Here is a 10,485-nt window from a genome sequence, read left to right as displayed (position 1 = left end):
ACTGTGCATCCAAGGGCATGTTCCCTTTTTTATTTACACTTGGCTTTCCTTGATCCTGCTGACCTCTTTGCAGACAACATCTGTATTGCTTGTTACAACAAATCAGAACAGTGACCTGCTCAGTCATTCACAAAGTTTTATCAGTTGCCTGTGGTGGATGCATCACTGCAGAAGGGGCTTAAAGCAAACGCTCTGAGCTCAGATGTCCAGCCTCCCCTAGCCTTGTCATCACCTGGAACAGAGGGTCCAAAAACCTGTAGACCACATGCTCATAATTCCGTTCCCACCTAATTGGTTGTTAATGAAGCCCCCTTGACCTTTGGAGAAGTTCTGCCTCTGAGGGGGCATTTGGAAATGAATGAAGGGCCCCTGTTTGATCCAGGGACATGGACCAAAGGGGGAGCATGGATCCTGTACCTGAGTCATTGTCCTGTGTGTCCCATTGTCCCATATCCTAAGTGAATTGTAAATATCTCAATGAATGTTGATGTAAATGAAAAACCTTTTCATAATTAGTTGTGCCTAGGTCTTAGCTGTTCTCCGTATGACCCAATGTTTTGTGCATAACTCTGATCTGTACTGACTTTCCCAGGGACTATATCTCCTATGTAAATTGAGAAAAGGTTGCACTTTATGATGTTCAAAAATTTACCAGGAACTGTTCACATCCTTCCCATCATGGGAAAATCGTTATCACCAATGGCAACGTTTCTCATGGTATGAGAATTGCCCTAACACACCTGTAAGCAATCTGTGCCCCAAGCTCTCTCATTCCCAGTGAGTCTATGTAAAGACACAAGCATCTGGCCATTTCACTGTCTTCTAGTCAGTCATCCTCTTGAGCATTTACAGATTGAGAGAAGTGCTATTTTGTACATTCTTTCCTATGTGTTTCTCCACGACATTCTAGGTAGTGCGTTATATGAGTGTTTGCCTTTGCATGTTTCTGGAGAAGGAAATGACAAGCCAGTTTCTTGCCTGGAAAATTGCAAGGACAGAGGAGTCTAGTGGGCTACAGCCCATGGGGGGCAAAGACAGGCTGGACTGAGCAACGGGGCATTTGGCATATTTTAAATTGCTGCTGCTTTTTCCCCTAAGAAAGCAATTCTATTGTAAAATGAAGTGAACATGTACTTTGTTTTGCTCAGAACCTTGACCAGGAATTGCTCACCATTTTGAAAAACAAACTCACTGATAAGAACAGCGCTCAGAGCATGTGTCATAAATAAAAACACTTGAATCAGCCTGTATTTTTAGGTGTCACCTTCATGATGATGATTCTTTCAGATCTGGGTATGAGCATCTCATGACTTTATGTCTTCCAGTATAGGCATGATCCCTTACATTTTGAGTTATGTATTTTATTATTGTGGATTATCTACTTTAACCTCTCTGTTTACTTACAGTTAGGACTGTATATTTCTGTTGTAAAAAAAAATGATGCTGCCTTTTTAAAGGCAGATTTAAAAATTCTTCTTATTAGCTTTAATGTGGTTTCACTGTGATATGCCTAGGTACAGACTTACTGGGTTGTCCATAAAGTTCATTCTTTGGGGTTGGAATGAAAACTGACCTTTTCCAGTCCTGTGGCCACTGCTGAGTTTTCCAGATTTGCTGGTATATTGAGTGCAGCACTTTAATGGCATCATCTTTTAGAATTTGAAATAGCTCAGCTAGAATTCCATCACCTCCCCTAGAGAAACTACTGAACAGTTGCACTCATTTCACATGCTAGCAAAGTAATGCTCAACATTCTCCAAGCAAGGATTCAACAGTACATGAACCAAGAACTTCCAGATGTTAAAGCTGGATTTAGAAAAGGCAGAGGAACCAGAGACCACATTGCCAACATCCACTGGCTCATAGAAAAAGCAAGAGAATTCCAGAAATACATCTTCCTCTGCTACACTGACTATGCTAAAGCCTTTGACATGTGGATCACAACAAACTGTGGAAAATTCTTAAAGTGATAGGAATACCAGACCACCTCACCTGCCTCCTGAGAAACCTGTATGCAGGTCAAGAAACAACAGTTCAAACCAGACATGGAACAACAGACTGGTTCCAAATTGGGAAAGGAGCACGTCAAGGCTGTGTATTATCACCCTGCTTATTTAACTTATATGCAGAGTACATCATGCAAAATGCTAGGCTGCATGAAGCACAAGCTGGAAGCAAGAATGAGGGGAGAAATATTAATAACCTCAGATATGCAGATGACACCACCCTTATGGCAGAAAGTGAAGAGGAACTAAAGAGCCTCTTGATGAAAGTGAAAGAGGAGAGTGAAAAAGCTGGCTTAAAACTCAACATTCAGAAAACTAAGATCATGGCATTTGGTCCCATCACTTCATGGCAAATAGATGGGGAAACAATGGAAACAGTGACAGACTTTATTTTCTTATGCTCAAAAATCACTGCAGATGGTGACTGCAGCCCTGAAATTAAAAGACACTTGCTCCTTGGAAGGGAGAAGAAAATGGCAACCCACTCCAGTATTCGTTCCTGGAGAATCCCAGGGACAGAGGAGCCTGCTGGGCTGCCGTCTATGGGGTTGCACAGAGTCAGACATGACTGATGTGACTTAGCAGCAGCAGCAGCTCCTTGGAAGAAATGCTATGACCAACCTAGACAGCATATTAAAAAACAGAGACATTAATTTGCCAACAAAGATCCATATAGTCAAGCCATGGTTTTTCCAGTTGTCATGTATGATTGTGAGAGTTTGACCATAAAGGAGGCTGAGCATCGAAGAACTGCTGCTTGGACATGAGTTTGAACAGGCTCCAAGAGATGGTGAAGGACGGGGAGGCCTGGCGTGCTATCGTCTGTGGGGTCTCGAAGAGTCGGACACCGCTGAGGGACTGAACAACAACAAATAAAGTTCATTTAGGTTTTTCCACAAAGGTGTTATGAAGAAACCCGAACGAGCATTTTGGCTAACCCAATATTTTTATTTTTCCCCTCCTGATTAAGTGGAGGGCAGGGAAACTTTATTCTCAAGATTTCTGTCTTTCTCTAATTCTGGAAAACTCTCAGTTTTTCAAATATCATTGCTGAGCCATTCCCTCCATCTCTTCTGGAAGAATCATTTAACCCACGTGTGTGCCTCTTACTTTACTCTGTCTTTCCTAATGGATCTTCCCTATGACCTTTTTATCTCTGCACAGCTTTGAGATAACCTCTCACACCATCTTCTCCTTCAGTAACTTGCTTTCGTCTGTTTCAGGCTGGATTTTATCTCATTTATTGCTTTAAAAATTCATTTATATCCATTACTATAAATGTTCATTTTTAAAACTTCTCACATCTTTTTCTCATTTCATTTTTGCCTTTTACTATAGATTTTGGCTCATTTCAGGGGTGTTATTCTTTCATTAATCCACCTAAAGATAGTTATTGTCTTGCTTCAACAAAGGGGTATAGGTCATTTTTTTTTGTTTGTTTCAATGGCTCCTTAAGTTTGTTTTCTTCTCTAGTATTATATTTCTTTACCTAGTTGGAATATTTTTTTAAAAAATTATTTGTTTACTTTAATTGAAGGATAATCAGTTTACAATGTTGTGATGGTTTTTTGCCATATATAAATATGAATTGGCCATAGGTATACATGTGTCTGCTCTATTCTGAATCCCCTCCCAACTCCCTCCCCAAGATTTATAGCTTCCTTTTGAAAGGAGATTTTATTCATTCTTTGTTATTCTCTCTCTTTTCTCCTGCTAATGCTCACTCCTGTCTGAGTCGTTATGTGGTAACCATCCCCGAAGCCTAATCTCTTATCCTGAACAGATCCTGTAAGGGTGATGTTTGTTTCCAGCCCAGTTGTACAATCAGGGAAATTATTAGCCTTATTCCTAAGCTAGTGGCTGTCTTGCTTAGTTTCTGATCTTGCATGTGTATTATACCTCCTGTAGCATTTGGGAGGCAGTTCCCTTTCTCAAGTGATGAGCCTGTGTGTTGCAGGGAATGTGGGGGGCAGTCTACCCTTTAGCTTTAACTGTGAGTCTGCTTCTAGCTCTCTGTTGTCCCAGAGGCATCAAACTCCTGGTTACCATTGCCTTAGTCTGGGTCTGTGACTTCAGAACTGTTTGTTTTGGAATTGCTGTTGTTTCTCATCCATGAAGACATTTACTTGTTTCTGAGCCCAGTGCTGTTTTTGTGTTGTTTTAAGTAGATCGCTGCTGCATGTTTGACATTACCAGGGTTGTATTGTCAAGTGTGGACTTGCTGAGCTATTTTGATTGAAAGTTTCTTCCTTTCATTAAACAGAAGTCACATGCCAGTAGGATACTTCTGAACTTCTAGAAGCTGCTGGCATATATTCTCAGGTCAGAGCTTCAGAAATGTTTATCTTCAGCCCTCTCTGAATAGCAGAGTCCCATATGCATGACTAAGTCAGACCTTGCCTGTCTCTCCATGCAGGAGACTTTCCAAGGTGAGTCGATGCCTACAGATGCCTCTCAGTGCACTTCACACATGTAAAAATCTTCTCAGGTATATTTTCCTCTCTTGCTGGAGCACAAAGGGCACGATTGACACATGTAGTCTTAGTTTCAGAAGGAAGCTGAGAGATGTCTAAATCCAGCCTCCCTTCCCACATGGGCACACACATTAGTGATTCTTGGAAAGGCAATTGGATTTTTCAAAACCCACTGAATGGTTGCCCAAGGCAATCTTTATAGATCCTAAGAGCAATATGACCCTTGCTGACATCTGCACAGTTAGAAAGTTTTCTTACTATCAAGTCCAAATTGACCTCCTTGTAACTGACACCATAATGACACAAATGATACTTCTGACATGATAGCTGTTCAGATGTGGGAAGACATTCAGTTTTATGCTCTGAGTTTTCTCTTCTCGGGGGCTAACTCCTCCTATTTCCTATAGCACTCTTGCCTGTAACACAGATACCTCATTATTCCATGGCCACCTCTTGATAAGTGTTGTGTGTTTTCTCGGCCATTTATTTGGACTAGAGTTCTTATGCAAAGGAACTGGCAACTCTATAATTTTCAAAAGATATAAGAGGAGGGTCTAGTTTGGTTTCTTGGTCCCCAGCTCCCCTCAGCTGTGAAAAGGATTCAGTTGGCTCCGTGGCTGTCTTCATGGTCTAATTGGATGCTGTGATTACATTTACTTACAGCATGGGTAATGCAGCCCAGGCTTCCCCCAGGTCTGTGTCCAGAATCCTAAGTTTCTGCCTTGGGATGTTAAACAATACAAGGCAGATCTGCTACCCTGCTTTTGCCTCTGTTGTAGCCTGGGAATGGTTACTTGCAAACCATTTCTGTAGACAGGGTAATGGCGTATTGATTGCTGAACAGGTGGTAGGGGTGCAGCTTTTAGATATGATTTTTAGATATAATTTCGTTTTCTGCCTTTTGGCTTGTTGCTGGAAGGTGTTTCGTGTAATAATCTTAGTGTGGGATAATTTTCATTTCAGTGCTTGCAGTAGTTTTGAGTTTCATTTCCTCCTCCTCCCCCCTCCTTTTCCTCCTCCTCCCTCTACTTTTCCTCTTTCACCTTCTCTTCTTCTTCCTCTGCAACAGACTGACATGGTACATTGGGGCCATGTGAGAATTAGATAAAGAAAAGCTGGTCTGAATTGTCAAACTGAGGCTCTGGAAAAAATATTAGATTCTCATTCAGCTGAACTAAGTGAACCTGTGTACTGAATGTTTTAGGGAAATGATTTCCAAAGAATGCTTCATGGAATGCTGTAACTTTGTGGAATGCTCTGGGGATAAAGGGCTCCATGATCGTATATTTGAGCGTGATATATATATATATATATATATATATATATATATAAATATATAAAATGTGCCTCCCTCTTGGGGAGAACTTTTCATCTGATCATGTGGCAGACTGTGAGACTTTCAGCAGTAAAGCAGTCTTTTCAACTTGCTTTAATGTAACATCGACCATGCTTATTTGTTATGGAACTGCATGTAAAGAAAACCATTCCCATTAACATCCTGGAGAATTGGCCTTCTGTTTGACATACAATAGGAAGTGCTTTCGCTAAGCAGTGTGGCGTCCTCATGAATATGCTTCTTGCTTTCACTCACAAACGCACCAGATCCTATCATGTGCCTCTGCTGTCCAAGAGACATTTTCTTGCCTCTCATCAGGGAATTCATTTGAGAATTCATTCCACAGGGAATAAAACCGACCCCATAGCAGTGTGGTCCCGGAGTAAGACGGCATTGATGTTTGTTTCAGGAGATGGGGAAGAACAGGAAGGAAAGATAGCATCAAGATTAGGTGGAGTTAATCATCATGCTGTATTATAGAGGTTTTGAGTGAAAATTTATGAAAATGGCTAACGTGGGTCACTAGAAAAGAGCATATGAGCCAGAGCCAGGCAGTTCAGCAAAGACAAGGAGGAAGGAATTCAGGACTAAAAGCATGTGGAAAGCAAATACGCTCATGTCTTGGCTGATGCATGAGGGAGATTGCTGGCAGAGATGGAGAACTTAGAGGACAATTAATGAAGGGCACTCAGTCCAAACTGCAGAGTTTGAAATAGACATGAGTGATGTTAGGGACGCCCATAGAGATCTCCAGGGAGGAAATAGGATGCAAATAATTTTCATGGACCAAGACCCCTTTGTCTGCTGTCAGATGTATTTGAGATGATTCCTGGCCTGAGTCCCTTGGGTTGCAAGGAGATCAAACTGGTCAATCCTAAAGGAAATCAACCCTGAATATTCATTGGAAGAACTGATGCTGAAGCTCCAATACTTAGGCCACCTGATGCGAAGAGCTGACTTATGGGAAAAGACTGGGAAATGTCGAGGCCAGGAGGAAAAGGGGGCAACAGAGGATGAGATGGTTGAATAGCATCACTGACTCAATGGACATGGATTTGAGCAAACTCCGGGAGACAGCGAAAGATAGGGAAGCCTGGTGTGCTGCAGTCTGTGGAGTCGCAAAGAGTTGGACATGACTTGAACAACAACAACCTGGCCTGAGTGGAGGCTGCAGAGGGATGAGGGGGGTAGTTTGAGAGAGGAACTTGATGATTATGAGATGTAGATAAATAATCCAGTTCAATTTGACTGCTAGGATTGTGGTGACTGAGATCCAGGTGTTTCTGAAAGGTACACTTCTACTTGGGTCTCATAAAAATTGGTTTCCCCTCCCTCTTAGAAGCAACACTGTCGTTGTCAATGAAGTTCTTAGCTGGAAACTACCCAATGGCCATCCAGTCATTAGGAGATAAAAACTATCGATCATTATTTGTCTATTGCTCGTTGGAACCAGCAGGCCTCCAGCTAATATCTTTATCTACTTCAGGCTGTCAGCCTATTGACTTTTTTTTTCTTTAAGAACCAGTTGATTGGAGTGTGTGGTGAAGAAGAAATTATTTTTAATTTCTTCTTTCTTCTTTAACCAAATGATGGGAAATTTGATCATAAACCATCTGTAGAAGAACATGGAAAATTTGTGTTGATTCTTTCCCTGTCGAGTCAAGTATTGGGGGTTGGGAGGTCTGTCCTTTCTGTTTATGTTATGATCCTTCACTTGAGAAAAACCTCAAACACAAGGGAAGTAAGAATAAAGAAGCAAGGTCCAGCAAGTGACCCAAAACTGCCCACATGATCCATGATCTCCCTGACCTTTGTTTACTCATCTGGGCAAGAAGTTAGTTGGCATCGGACTTGCAACTTTATTTGCTTGACTCAGGCTATATGCTGGGCTCTTTCTAGGCTTCCTCTCCGTGGGTCATGGATGGGGGAGTCTCTCAGAGTAGTAAACTGGGGCACTTCTAAGTCTCTTCTCACTTGTGTCTTCTCTTTCAGGGATCATCATCCTTCATTCTCTGATGTACTGAGTCTTGAGAGCTATTGCTTCATATATGTTGCTAGTTTTTCTTTGGTTTCAGGTAGGAGGATAAAGAGTGGGACACAACTTAGTGACTGAACAATAACAGGAGAGTAAATCTGGTTCCTCTTCCTCCATCTCCGGCGAAGCAGAAATTCCACATTGTTGTTTTAATGTGGATTCTGTAGGCTTCATGTTGGACTCAAAGTGTAATCCTTTCAAGAGAGTCTCTGTTGTGGACTGGAGGAATGAAAACATCAAGGCTATCGGTATGTACTACATATTTCTCTTCAGAAAGATTCAGTGCATGTACTAGAACCTCACAGATACTTGTATGTGATGGTGGAACCCACTCTCCAGAAAGAGAAGGTGATTTGTGCAATGGAGTTTTTGTTGTATTGTATTTAGTCTCCATTCCACTAATATATTTTTGTAAGTGAGACTAAATGTAGGGCCATGGAATCCTCCATTTTACACTTAGCAAATAAATAATGCTATACTAAAGGCAAAGAAATTGGAGAGAAGAAAGGACATCCCATGCTTAAAGAATCACATAGTCAGACTCTGGAGAGTTCTCAAGAGTAGAATCCTGCCTTAAGGTAAGTGAAATCTATATCTTCTTCATTTTATAAATTCTGCCAACATTGAATGTTAAGTAACTTATCCAGGGTCATGTAAAAAGTAACCTTAGTTCTCTCCCTGTAATGGACACCTGCATTTGCAATGATTCTTTCTGTAGTGTTCCTCTCTTGCTCTTCGCTGACTCTGGGGTGGTTTCCTACCCCTGTCCCTCACCCCCAGCTCTGCTAGTCTCTTCCCTAGCTGGTAGCGTGTCATCTAAATCCTTTCAGCATATTATGCCTCTCTGCATGCTAAGTTGCTTCAGTTGTGTCTGACTCTTTGATGAGACCCAGTGGACTGTAGCCCTTGGGCTCCTCTGTCCATGAGATTCTCCAGGCAAGAAAACTGAATACTGGAGTGGGTTGCCATGCCCTCCTTCAGAGGATCTTCTGGACCCAGGTATTGAACCCACATCTCCTGTGACTCCTGCAGTGCAGGCAGATTCCTTACCACTGAGCCATTGGGGAAGCCTCTCTAGATGGAGGCAAAAATATACTTCCCTCTAAAGTTTCTCTTGGGAAGCTTTAATGCTACACAATTAACAATTTCCCTGTTCATTTTCTGTCCCCTTGTGGTCCTGGCCTCTGACGGTGGATGGATGGCTGTATCATAACACTCCCTCCACATCATTTGTCACATCCTGGCACCGTGACAACAGCTTCTCTGTTTCTAGGAGGCCTGCAACTAGAATGTCAGGCAGGGAAACTGAATAACTTTTCACCCTTAGGACGTACTTCCTTCTTCAGAGGGCTGCAGGCCACTGAGAGCTGGTGTGAGGCCATTGAGCTGCTGAAGCATGGAGCATTTCTACTAGCCTGGAAAGTGACTGTGAAGACTTTATTCTGACTGTGCCAGGTCCTAGAAAATTGGTTTGAAAAAATGACCAGGAAGCCTTGCGGACAATGGGATCTTTCTTCTTTTCTAAAGCAATGAGCTACAGTGCTCTGGCATCTTTCAGAGAGGCATTGTCTGCTAATAGGGAATTATGTCTAATTGGTGGCTCAGATGGTTAAGTGTCTATCTACTATGTGGGGGACCTGGGTTTGATCCCTGGGTCGGGAAAATCCCCTGGAGAAGGAAATGGCAATCCACTCCAGTACTATTGCCTGGAAAATCCCATGGACAGAGGAGCCGGGTAGGCTACAGTCCATGGGGTCGCAAAGAATCGGACACAACTGAGCGACTTTACTACTTTACTAAGAGCAACTATAATTAACAGGGCAAAGAAAATAAATATTGAGGATAAAAATAACAATATTAAGAGCAAACTTTTTTTAAATAGGGGTCACTGTAAGTCAGGGATGTTCTAAGTTCTTTAGATACATTAACTTCTTGAACATAAAATATATATTATTATTATCCCTGTGGTATTGGTGGGGGTTTCCCAGGTGGTGCTAGTAGAAAAGAACCCACCTGCCAATGAAGGAGGTATAAGAGATGCAGGTTCAGTCCCTGGGTAGGGAAGATCCCCTGGAGAAGGGCATGGCAACCCACTCCAGTATTCTTGTCTGGAGAATCCCATGGACAGAGGAACCTGAAGGGCTACAGTCCATGGGGTTGCAAAGAGTCAGGCACGACTGAACAACTTAGCACATGCACACGTGGTACTGGTGAGAGAAGTTAAGTAACTTACTGCAAATCGCTTAGAGAGCCAGTCGTGGAGCTTGGGTTTAAACCCTAACATTCTGACTCAAGTCCGTGCTCTGAATCTCATTGCTATTCAGCCTCTGATTGTGAAGTTCCTCTTCTTCATCAAATCACAACGTGGAGAGACATGAGATGAGAAGAGTGTGGAGATCAGTACACAATAAAGAGGACAAATACCTTTGTTCCCAGAATGAAGTGGGTGCTCAGTAGGTGGTACAGATTTGGTCCTATGGAAATTTCTGTGGACTTCTCTACTTTTCTCAGTCTCCTTTGATTTACATTCATTACATAACCAATTCTGAGAGCCAGTGAAATTGTGAGCAGAAATAACATGAACCAAGGTGGTTAAATAATCGTGTGATTTCCTATGCTTCCTTTCCACCATCT

Source organism: Bos grunniens, chromosome 11 (genome assembly GCF_055505025.1).
Source record: "Bos grunniens cultivar Pamir isolate PY7600 chromosome 11, Bosgru_T2T1.0, whole genome shotgun sequence".
Classification (NCBI taxonomy): domain Eukaryota; kingdom Metazoa; phylum Chordata; class Mammalia; order Artiodactyla; family Bovidae; genus Bos; species Bos grunniens.
Note: the sequence above shows the minus strand (reverse complement) of the source record.